At 37.1% G+C, this 11,993-nt stretch overlaps 1 non-coding gene across 1 annotated transcript; it reads left to right on the top strand.

Annotated features, from left to right (window-relative positions):
* Window positions 1-4,631: 4,631 nt before the first annotated feature.
* On the top strand, window positions 4,632-4,738 carry LOC129403802 (U6 spliceosomal RNA). The gene has a single exon (XR_008629463.1). It is a non-coding gene; the product is annotated as a U6 spliceosomal RNA (small nuclear RNA).
* The last annotated feature ends 7,255 nt before the right edge of the window (window positions 4,739-11,993 follow it).

The raw sequence follows: 11,993 nt of genomic DNA, 5'->3' as shown, positions 1-11,993 counted from the left end.
ATCCTAGCCAACACAGGTTGCTTTTGTTCTTTTGGATGTCCGCCAGTATCTGTGGTGTGAGATGATATCTCATTGTTGTTTTGATCTGCAATTCCTTGATGATTACTGATGAAGAGCATTTTTTCATGTGCCTTTTGGCCATTTGGATATCTTCTTTGAGAAAGTTTCTGTTAATTTAATTCCTCCCATTTTCTGATGGGATTGGATGTCTTCTTTTAGTAGAGTTCAACCAGTGCCTTATCCTACGGGCATTGGGCATTGGGTAAGTATTCATTCCCATTCTGTAGACTGATTTTGTATTTTGGCCCATTTCTTTTGAGGTGCAGAAACTCCATGGTATTGGAACAAAGGCAGAGCCACAGACCAATGAAACAGTGTTGAATATCCTGACACAAATCCTCAAATATATGATCATCTAATCTTTGATAAGAAAGCAAGAAATGTGAAGTGGAGCAAGAAAAGCCTCTTTAACAAAGGTGATGGCAAAACTGGACAGCTACATGCAGAAAAATAGGCACAGATCTCTACCTAACACCATGTACAAAAATCAGATCAAAATGGATTAAAGACCTCAACATCAGACCAGAATCCATCAGGTACATTGAAGACAAGGTTGGTAAAATCCTCCACGACACTGATGTTAAAGGTATCTTCAAGGATGACATGCCATTGGCCAGGCAAGTGGAAACAGATAAACAAATTGAACTGTCTTCTGATGTTTCCATACCGAACCCAAATCCGTGCCCCAAAGCAGAACCAAAATAATTTATTTTGTATTGTTTGTTATAAAAACCTGCTGAAAATGCTCCCAAAAATGTTTCCTTGAAGGAAAGACTGTGAAGATTTTTTATTTCACCCAGGGGCCATTAAGCCCTTCTATAAGAGATTGCTAACATGTTGTTAAAGGTTTAGCCTTGTGTGCTCTTATATATGTGTGTGTGTATGTAAAAAAAATGTCCCCTAACCGGTTGCTTCCTACTTTAAACCCCATGAAATGTGATGTGGCACTCATAGATTATGGGTGATGTGAGGCATGAGATGTCAAGTATTTATAGCCATGCAGTCCAGAAATATGTTCACTTGTGGGTGAGGCTCGGCCCGAACATAGGGAGATAGGCTGTGAGCATGGTGGTTGTTGAGTTATAGAGGTTTTTGGCTGCTCGGTTTTGTTCCTTGAGGCAGGGATGGGTCTTCCCCCCTCCGGGGTGCCCCAAATGAAACAGCTTGGCTCGGGGTTTGGCGGCATGGTTATAGTGTGTGTCATACTAAGCTCCCTTCTGTTAGAGAAGAACAATGTGACTCTCTTTATAAACTCTTGTAAAGATGGTTTTGACTCTATGTTTTTGAGCTGTTTATCTGTAAAATTACATATAATTCCTTCAAATCATTCCTTCAAAGTTAGTTGGGTAAAGCAACCTTGGAGAGGTGTTCATTTCATTCTTTTTTTTTTTCTTTTTTTGTGCTGTATCCCATCATTGTCTTTGGACCTGGAGGATTTCATGTGGTAAATCTGCTGTAAAACTTAAGGAAACTTGATGTACAGAATTTTCTTCTTTGATATTGCTGAATTCAGTATTCTATTTCTATCCTTTTTTTTGGTCATTCTGATTAAGATATGTCTTGGAGTATTTGTTTGCATCTCTTTTATTTGGTACAGTTTGAGGTTCATGGATATAGGTGAATGTATTCTCCTGCTCTGGAAATTTCTCAACAATTATATGTTAGATTGTTGCTTCTTCATCAAGGTTGCCTTTTTAACTCTCCAGAACTCTGATTATTTTTGTTGTTCTTGTTGGGTTCATTCTAAAGTCCTCTTGTCAGCAGTTTGTTTATTTTGAGGATCTCCCCCATTTATGGGAAATTGCTCGACTAGAAGAAAAGAGAAAAATCATGCAATTTGCTTCTACATGGATAGTTATGGAACGTATCATGCTGAGTGAAGTTTGTCAGAGGGAAAAAGGGACCAAACAGAATGATCTTTCATGTGCAGGATGTAAAGAAATATAATGTTAGAATAAAGACTATCCACTCTGTTTTTTTCCAGATTTTGGCTATTGTAAACAGTGCTGCAATGAACATAGAAATACAGATGCCATCTCTACTATACCTTTTTGCCTCTCCGAGATATATTCCCAGGAGTGGTATTGCTGGGTCAAATGGAAGCTCAATTTCTAATTTTTTGAGAATTGTCCATATTGTTTTCCAAAAGGGCTGAACCAGTCTGCATTCCCACCAGCAGTGAAGAAGAGTCCCTTTCTCCCCACATCCATGCCAACACCGGTTGTTTTTGTTTTGGGGGATGTGGGCCAGTCTCTGTGGTGTGAGATGATATCTCATGGTTGTTTTGATCTGCATTTCCCTGATGATTAGTGATGTTGAACATTTTCTCATGTGCCTCTGAGCCATTCGGATTTCTTCTTTAGGAAAGTTTCTGTTCATTTCATCACCCCATTTTTTGATTGGGTTGGCAGTTTTCTTCTTGTGGAGTTCAACCAGTGCATTGTATATCCTTGTTATCAACCCTTTATCGGATGGATACTGCGTAAATATCCTTTCCCATTCTGTAGATTGTCTTTGTACTTTGGTCACTGTTTCTCTTGAGGTGCAGAAGCTTCTTAGTTTGAGATAGCAAAACAGATGACTGGTTAAAGAAACTCTGGTTCATCTACACAATGGAATACTATGTAGCCGTCAGAAAACATGAAGTCATGAAATTTGCATATAAATGGATCAACATGGAAAGTATCATGTTGAGTGAAATGAGTCAGAAAGAAAGAGACAGACATAGAAAGATTGCACTCATATGTGGAATATAATGTAACTGAGAAGTACAAGTTGGCAATGATGCAACTTCTGACAGATATCTCTCTGGACTTAGTTACTAAAATACTAAAATACAGAAACCCGAAACAGAGAGGCCGTTAAGGTGGTCACTCGACCTCATACCTCTTCATCCTCAGCAATGGAAAACAAATTATCTAATGCTTCCTTTTCAGCAGGTCTGACTTTAGGGGAGAGACTCTCCAAACAATATTAGTGAGTTTTGTTGAAATATTGAATGCAATCAAAGTGAAAATAAAGTGAAATTTATTAGTTACACAGGCGGGGGGGCTAAGAATGAGGGGTTAGGGGTGTGGGGGGTTAGGGGTGTGGGGGTGCGGGGTGGAGCTATAGTGGGATTTTTGGTGGTGGAATATGTGCACTGGTGAAGGGATGGGTATTCGAGCATTGTATAACTGAGATTTAAACCTGAAAACTTTGTAACTTTCCACCTGGTGACTCAATAACAAACTTAAAATTAAAAAAAAGACTATCCAAAGAAAATTTAAACAAAGAACTTGAGAACTGGTCTTCCATAGGAAACATGCTGCTCCAGGAGCCTTAGGACTAGAACAGAGAGTGGGATGAAATTATGATGGAGGAAAGTGTTCAATGTGAGGAGGAGGCGATTCTGGAAAGTGGTAAAGTGTTATGCATAAAATGTCCTAAGTAGCAGTACTGTAAAGCACAGTGTAAAACTTCTTTTTAAAGTACCTCCTAGGGAGGTATACTGGTGGGTTGAAGGCAAACATGGAGTGGGAGGCACTGGTGGAGGGAAGTGGGTAAAGAGACTGCTGTTTAAACATGTTATGTGTCAAACCTAATCATAAATGACTACAATTTTAAGAGACTAAGTGAAATTTTCAAGAAAAGAAAAAATTATAGACGGTAATAGATGCAGCTATTTCATTCCATCACCAGAGGGCGGAGGCAGGGGAAAAAAGATTTTTAAATGCAGCTGTCAAATTTTAATAATACAGATAAACCCTTATTTAGGATTTACTGTGTAGATAAATAAAGTGTCTCTCTAGCTATCTGAAGTTAGAGAAGAAATAGGAGTAGGAAAATTATTGACTCTAGAGAGTTGCCATTTTAAGACTGTTAAAAAAACAAGACGTTGAAGATTCCTCTTATGTCTATGAAGAAACAGGGTACCTAAATAATCAAGAATATTGTTCCACAAATTCATGAAGTATTTTCCAAAGTTGAAAGGGGCATTCCTGGTAGGACATATGGGTCATCACATCATAATGTAGATAGTGAGCCATAATTTTATTTAGAAGACAAAATAGTGTGAAAAAGAGCTATTGTATTAGAGCTGAAAGTGACAGAAATAATATGAAATGAAAAGTTGTCTCTGACTTGTTAAATTTTTATTGTTAAGAAGCAGGCTGATGGGCTGGAGAGATAATACAGTTGGTAAGAAGCTTGCTTGTACACACCTAACCAAGTTTCAATTCCCAAAGCCTCAGCACAGTATAAAGTCCTCTGAGCTCTTCAAGATATGATCCTTGAGCATAGAAGCAGGAGTTAGCCTTGAAAAAATGTGACCCATATAAACAAAAAGAAAACAAAAATGGTTTTAGCAAATTACTTAGATTCAAATACCTGAAATTAATTCAAAGTCAAATTTATTTTACAATAAATAATACAACATAATAATCACTATATCACTGTATTACTGTGTCACTGTCATCCCGTTGTTCATTGATTTGCTTGAGCAGGCACCAGTTAATGTCTCCACTTGTCACTATTGAATGCTAGTGTAGCCAGATGGCATATTGGGGGTTCTTTCAGAATCAGGGGAATGAGTGCTCACTTCGGCAGCACATATACTAAAATTGGAATGATACAGAGAAGATTAGCATGGCCCCTGTGCAAGGATGACACGCAAATTCGTGAAGCATTCCATATTTTTTGGAGAATGGACACTGGTGGAGGGATGGGTTCTCGAACATTATATGAGGGAAACACAAAGACGAAGATGGGTAAATCTGTAACTATACCCTCATGGTGACTCACTTATTAAAAAATAAATTTAAAAAAAGAATCAGGGGAATGAGGACCGTCATTGTTACTGCTTTTGGCATATCGAATACGCCACAGGTAGCTTGCCAGGCTCTGCTCTGCGGGAAAATACAAAATACTATATATATATATATATATATATACATATATATATCACTTTCACTCTATCACTGTCAACCCATTGTTCATAAATTTACTCGAGCGGGCACCAGTACTGTCTCTATTACACTCAGACCTCAGATTTTAACAGCCTCTCCTTACTCATCTTTCCCAATGACTGGAGGCTCTTTCAGGGTCAGGGGAATGAGATCTATCGTTACTGTTTTTGGCATATCGAATATGCCATGGGTAGCTTGCCAGACTATATATTTGTATATATATATATATATAGAGAGAGAGAGAGAGAGAGAGAGAGAGAGAAAGAGAGAGAGCGCAACTGGTTTGAATGTGCATGCTTATTTTTGGACCCTGCAGTCTGAATGTATAGCACACATTAGGATGAAGTCATTTTGCTTCATCCTAGACTCAAGTGGATTCCAGATAGTTGAGATTTTGAAAACTAGAATGTCAACAACTTGTATAGAAAGCAATTGTTCCAGTATTTAAGTAATTACAGGCTTTAAAGTATTGGTCAAAAAAATTATGACTAGAGAGATATACACTCAATATACTTGAGTTCATTGGGAGGGCCGAGTCAAGATAGACTTCTAAGATCTCAAGGAAAGGACAAAATGAGAAGTTACTGAGCCTGCTCGAGAAATTGATGATTAACGGGATTTTGTGATTTCGTGTTTCATGATATTTGAGTGCAATTGAACTGAGTTTGCACCCTGGTACCTCATATGGTCCCTGGAGACCTGCTAGGAGTAATCTCTGAATACAGAGCCAAGAGTTATCCCTGAGCACAGCCAGGTGTGACTCCCACCAAAAGAAAAAAAAATTAAGGCCCTGAAATCTACGAATCTAAGCATGCTTAAATTGTCAACCATATGCTCAGTTGTTTACATATACAAACAACAACAACAACAAAACTACGTACTTTTCTACTTCTCATTTAATAATATGAAAAAATTTACTCAGTTTAAAACTACAGAACTCTACATAGTACTTTTCACTTTATATTTTAATCCTATCAGGTCATTTCATTTTAACATGCTTAGTTCAAGAGAACAGAATTTGACCAATAATATAAACAAGTTCTTAACATTTTAATGACTATCATATTTGTCATAATTTTGTCCGGTATATTAAAGTTTTATCTTTCTAACATTATATATACAAATAATTAATATGGATTATCTGATAACAATACTGGTAAATTCAAATCCCTGTGTTATTTTATAGAACCTGTTCAGTGAGGTCAAATTTATTGCAGAATTGTTATTGCTAAATTGAATTTATTGCTAGCCGAAGAATATTCTGTCACTATCTTTGGTACTGGATGAATCAGCAACATGTCCTTGACAATATTCAGAGCATGATCTTCAGAACTGTATGTGTCTTCCATAGTAGGAGGTAGTTTAAGACATACCCGAAGAACTTAAATTTAACTCCAGCATCAATTTCAAGGCCTTTTCTCCAATTACAGTCACATAAGGAGGCAACAGGGATATATCTTTTCAACACACGAGTTGAGAGAATACAATTCAACCCATAGCATCATTCCTTTTGAAAAGCAGATTTTTCAAATTTTTCTCAATCCACTATTTATTGTAAGTGAGAGCTCAGGAAGCAGATAGCTTTCCACACCTGATAAACAGTATACAAACATATCTACAGTCATATATAACTACCTAGATAATACGATTCTGGAAATTATTACTGTACATTATGACACATGGGATGAGAATTTAAGAACTGAGAGTAAGGTGGCACTCTCCCTCTTGGACCCGGCCCCCGGTGGAAGAGCGCTCGGATCCCCCCGCGGCCGCGGCCTGAGGCCCCGGAGACCCCAGACCCGTCCTTCCGTCTCGCGCCTCTGAGTCTCCCTGCGGTGGGCCTGACCTTTCCCATCTCTATCAGGTTGTAAGGGGCGTGTCCACACGCAAGGGGGCGTGGCCTCAAAGGGGGCGTGCCCTCCTTCTGGAGCGGCTGCCGCTTTAGCAGCCTAAGATATTTTTCCCATTAAATGCATTGTGCTCTGGCCTTAATCGATAGAATCTATCCCTCTGAAGAATACCCTCGTCATCTTAGTCACTATATGTTAATAGTCAACTGACCTAGCCTATCCTCATTTCACAAAGGCTGTTAATGAACTCATCGAGCCGCACATAGAGTCCTTTGTAAAAAGATCATAATTCTATGGTTTCTCTTGAGACCCCTCTCAAGCTAAGAAGAGCACCTAATAGTAAAACCCATATCAACATGAAGAAACAGCGAAAATCCCCACCACCAGCAGAGATAGAAGGGAGGATCTCTGCAAGCCCAGCAATGACTCCCCAGAAATATAGTCTCCTCTCTGATAAAGAATTCAGAGAGGAAATCGTGAAGATGGTTGAAGGACTCAAAGCAACTATGGAGCGAACATCCAATAAATTAAGGGAGGATATAGTATAACATTGAGGGTCAGAGGATAACAAACTGAGGAGAGCATTTTCCTTGCATATGTTCCACCCAGATTCTGTCCCTAAGTACCACCAGTATTGATCCCTGAGCTCAGAGCTAGGTGCATTTCTGATGTGGTCAAAAGACATACACACAAGTAAATAATTACACATGCAAGGTGTTGAACAGTCTGGCACCAAATCATATGCAGAGAGGGAAAAAGGGGTGTGTGTGTGTGTGTGTGTGTGTGTGTGTGTGTGTGTGTGCATTTATGTATTTACATATGCATATACATTCAGCTATCTTAAACTCTTATATACACAGAATACAGAGAGAACTGCAGCAGAAGAAATTATCTTTTTCTTGACAATTAAAGATTAATTCACTAAGGAAGTAGAAGTAAAAGGAGGTTGTTGCCAATAGTGTTGATATCTTCAATTTACTGTACAACTTCTTTATCTCAATATCTTCTTGGAGATCAATGTCACACCATACCATATATTCAAATCACGACAACCTGATTTTCAAATAAATATCTTGCTTACCTTAGATAACAGGAAGAATAGTTCAAGTTTTCTATTTTTAATTAACTTTTAATTCACTGCTCTTTTAAAAATACTCATTTATACAGTGCTACATTTATATCTAACAGAAAAAAAGTTATGTCAATTCTCAGCAATTTAATCTTATTCTTTTAAGTATCTATATGTTCAACAGTGGATATAAAATAGAAGCTGAGGTGTTTGCCTTACATGAGGACAGCAAAAGCTCAATCATCAACATCAAATATGATTCTCAGAAAACTGACAGGAGTCATCACTGAGCAGAGACAAGAGAAAGCCTTGCACATAGCTGGGATGGTCCAACTCCCTCTCACAAATAATAATAACCTAAACTTTCACAGATAACACTAAGTTTCTTTAACACAGTACTCTCTAACTGACTGTTGAAACTTATAATCTTTAGGCACATAACGAATTTCACTTAAACTGAAATAAAAAGACCAAAATATTCTCCTGCAACTAAAAATTGCACTAAAACAAATACTTCTTGCAAACACTGAGCTATAATATAATAGAAGATTTCAAGTTATTATATTAACAATAAATTACAAGAATATGATTAAATATGAAAACAAAATTTTAAATACTGAAATTATATTTTGAAATAAATGATATTCTTCTATTGTATTCATCAATAATACCCAATATAGCTACATAGAAGGCAAAATAAGAAATAATCAGATCAGAGAAGAAAAAACTTAAGTTCAAATGCTCATGTACCTATAAAAATAGAGGTGTTATTTAATTAATTAATTAATTCATTCATTCATTTACTTATTTATTTATTTATTTATTTTGCTTTTTGGGTCACACCTGGCAATGTTCAGGTGTTACTCCTGACTATGCACTTAGGAGTTACTCCTGGCGGTGCTTGGGGGTACCATATGGGATGTTGGGAATCGAACCCAGGTCAGCCATGTGCAAGGCGAATGCCCTACCTACTGTGCTATCACTCCAGCCCCAGAGGTGTTATTTTAAAGCTGTTGAAAAACCATTACAATCTTTTAAACTATAGTTGTAATTTTTGAAGGAATATTACTGTAAAATAGTTATTGTTAAAAAAAAGTAAACACAGCTTATGGGTATGTTTCTACACTACAACCATCACTTCACTTGTATCACTTGTAGTACCGTTTATCTTCGATTTGCTCGAGCGGGTGTCAGTAGCATCTCCATTTGTCCCTGTTGCGTGCTAGTGCAGCCCAATGATATCTGCTTGCTCCAGGAACAGACAGAGCCTCAAATCGTTCATTCAGGGATTTGACGAAGAAATTTGACCATCTAGTTGGTGAGCGGCCATGAGGTCTTCTGACATCCTGTGGAATCCAGTTGGTAACAGCTCTAGTCCAGCAGTCACTTCTGAATAGCATTATGTGACTGGCCCATCTGCCATCTGATTTTTGATGCCTTGGCAAACCTCACGCAACACTACAACCATACTAGCAACATTTTAAAAAAATATGTGGTTATTCAGTTTTCCCAACACCATTTGTTGAAGAGCCTATCTTTATTTTGTGTTCTGAGCTTATCCACCATGAGAAACCATATATTATTGTAAACCATAGGATCTCAATAAATTTTAAAAAGAAAAAGAAAATTAGTTGGCCATAGATCTGGGAAATTCTTTCCATACTCAGTTCTAGCACACTGACCAGAAGGTCCAGCCTTATTTCAGTACCAACCTGGAGTGTTGTTGCTGCTACTGTTCCTGCTGCTGTTTTAAAATAATCACAATTGCTTTATAATATAGTTTCAAGTTCAGTAATGAGATATCCACAGTTTCTTATATCTTTTTTTATGATTCCATGCAAACATTACTGTTTCTAAGTTCTTGAAGAATGTTACCTGAGTAAGAATTAAATTGCATCTATATAATAGCTTAGGTAAGGTAGTCATTTTGACAGTATTGATTCTTTCAATTCATGGACATGGAATAATTTTCCTATCTCTAGAAGTTTTTTAATTTTAAAATTTATAGTATTTCATCTTTCTCTAGATACACTTTGTCTCAGGGACACTGCTATGTTATCTGAATAAAAGCTACAGATAGGAGAGAAATGGCATTTTCAATTCAGTACCCAACATTTATATCTGCAGACATTGTTGTCCTTACAAAATGGACAGAACCTTTATCTGGTATTGAAAGTTTTCTCCACACTTGATTATTGTAAGTCAGGATTTAACTGGTATTACAATGGTTTTTTATCAGAAAGTTAATTAATTATCAAGTATTTTGAATTATTATTAACAGGTGTGGTAGGCACGTGAATCTTATATAGCTATCAGTTTTGTCTACAAACATTTAAAGAATTTAATGTAGATTAAGCTCTGTGTGGTTTATTTCACAAAGGAATGACTTAAGACATAATTAGGCACTTGGCAATAGTACCATGATAAATGTTCAGTATTCTGAGTGATCATTTCCCCCCCACATCAATAAGCTCTATACTGCATCTAAAGGCAGTCATTCAAAATTCCTTAATGATGGTGATTGCACATTTTGCTGACTAGTCTGCAGTCACTATAACTGAAAGAGCTGGAAATTAACTTCAAAGAAACTGAATTCATGTCAAAGCTTACACAAAGCACAATCCACATGCTGTCCAAATTGCATCTGGGCAGTTCAGAACTCAAAGATTAGTTGGAATTTTGCTGTATCAGCAGCAGCAGTACTAATAAACAAGGAAATCAAATACCAAATAAGAAAATCAGATTCAAGAACATTTGATGTTAGTGGCATATGGAAAAGTATAGAGAATTCAAGAAAGGCAAAGAAAAGAGATATTGAGCAGTGTGTCTGAGAGCTGATAGAGTAAGGACCACAGTGTCATGCACTGAGCAGCCTTCCTTAGAGATCACATCTATGTACCTCTGGGCCTCTTATTCTGTTATGGCAACAGATATCATCATTAGGGGAATAATTTAAACATACTGGATTTGGAGAGATAATGCAATCAATAAGGCACTCTCTTCATGTGACCAATCTGGGTAGAATTCACAGAATCCCACATGGTCTCGAACCAGGAGTGATCCCTGAGCCCAGAGCCAAACATAAACCCTGAGTAAAGGTAGACATGGCTCAAAAAAAAAAGCAAAATGTGATAAACATATAGCAATAGATTATTTAACTTGATGATGCTGAGACTGTCTATGACACCCGCCTGATGGCACACTCAGAATTAAAATAGAAACATAGATTCTCAGAGCTTAAAAAGATCCAGTAGATAATTGAAAGGTCATTCCAATGCATTACTGAAATATGTTTGTTTATGAGTACTGTAATTGTCCAGGCAGGGCATGAGAGATAGTATAGCAGATACGATACTTGCCTTGCATAGGGCCAACCCAAATTCAATCCCCAGCATCCCATATGGTCACCTGAGCACAGCGAGGTAATTCCTGAGTGCAGAGCCAGGAGTAACCCCTGAGCATTGCTCGGTGTTAACCAAATACAAAAAAAAATAGACCAGAAGATTTATTATATGGAAGACAAAGTGATGTATTTTAGGGTTCGTAGACATGGAGTTTAAGTTTGTATCTAATTTTCTATAAATGTTCCCTAAAAATTACAATCTAAAGCCCAATTTTTTTCACTTTGGAACATGATTTTAAAGTGAAATTTATACTCATTATTTTTCAGAAACAATGTATGTTAATTTATGACTGTCTTTTTCCCCAACAATCAGCTATCATAATTCTGATCCAATCTTGAATTATGGCCTATTAACATATTATTGACTTGTGTATTCATTCTACATTCACCTCCAACAGAAAGTGGCTTACAATCGATCACCCTCACATGAAGATATTAGTGATTAAGAAACACTAAGTGATAGACTAGAACTTTGATTGTCAGCTAGATCCAGATTCACCAATTTCTAGGTTAACTAGAGCATCTGGGAAATTTTTATGTCAGAATACTTTTGATACTGAGGAACAGAGAAATGAGTTAGAGCTAAATGGAGTGAAGTAAATATTCTGCAGTTTCAGAGACTAGAATTGATACTTTTAGTCAGTGACATCACTGCCTACCTTGTG

The sequence above is a fragment of the Sorex araneus genome, chromosome 3, assembly GCF_027595985.1.
Source record: "Sorex araneus isolate mSorAra2 chromosome 3, mSorAra2.pri, whole genome shotgun sequence".
NCBI classification, from domain to species: domain Eukaryota; kingdom Metazoa; phylum Chordata; class Mammalia; order Eulipotyphla; family Soricidae; genus Sorex; species Sorex araneus.
This window is presented reverse-complemented; position numbering and strand designations above follow the sequence as displayed.